We start from the raw sequence: 1062 nt of genomic DNA on the forward strand, positions 1-1062 counted from the left end.
TTGATCTGGGGGATAGGGTGGGCTTCATGTAAATAGGCCAGGCACAGTGGCTCATGACCACCGTGTTCAGGAGTTCAAGACCAGCATGGGGACATAGTGAGACTCCATTTATAAGAAACCAAAACCAAAAACTAAACAGCTACTGAGGAGGCTGAGATGGGAGGATCACTTGAGCCCAGGAGGTCGAGGCTGCAGTGAGCTGTTATCATGCCAGTGCACTCCTGCCTGGGTGATAGAGCGAGACTCTGACTCAAAAACAAACAAACAAAAAGAAAAATTAGACTGGGTGCGGTGATTCATGCCTGTAATCCCAGCACTTTGGGAGGCTGAGGCAGGCAGATCACTTGAGGCCAAGAGTTCGAGACCAGCCTGGCCAACATGGTAAAACCCCACCTCCACTAAAAATACAAAAAGTAGCCAGGCATGGTGGGACATGCCTGTAGTCCCAGCTACTCGGGAGGCTGAGGCAGGAGAATTGCTCGAACCTGGGAGGCAGAGGTTTTGGTGAGTGGAGACCATGCCAGTGTACTCCAGCCTGGGCAACAGTGCAAGACTCTGTCTCAAAAAAAAAAAAAAAAAAAAAAAAAAAAAGAAAAGACAAAGAAAGAAAAAGAAAAGAAAAATTAGCCAGGTGTGGTGGTACTCACCTGCAATCCCAGCTACTAGGGAGGCCGAGGCAGGAGAATCACTTGAACCTGGGAGGTGGAGAATGCAGTGAGCCGAGATCATGCCACTCTACTCCAGCCTGGGCAACAGAGTAAGACTTTGTCTTAAAAAAAAAAAAATTGGGAAAGGGGTTTGGGGGGGACCTCTGTACAGTGGGATCCAAAGTGAGAAGGGTTTGAGACCCCCGGAATCTGGGGCATTGCATGCAACAACACAGATTTTTAGGGGAGAAGTTGCTGGGTTTAGGGACCCTGTGAATATCTCAGAAAGAGAAGGAGGGTGGCCTGAGATACTCAGTGGGGTTTGAGGGAAGGGGTGGGGTTCAGCTATGGGACAGGGGATGTGCAAAGGGTTCTGAACTAGGAAGGAGCAAGGCATTCTGGGCTCCATGAAAGT

This window comes from Chlorocebus sabaeus, chromosome 6, assembly GCF_047675955.1.
Source record: "Chlorocebus sabaeus isolate Y175 chromosome 6, mChlSab1.0.hap1, whole genome shotgun sequence".
NCBI classification, from domain to species: domain Eukaryota; kingdom Metazoa; phylum Chordata; class Mammalia; order Primates; family Cercopithecidae; genus Chlorocebus; species Chlorocebus sabaeus.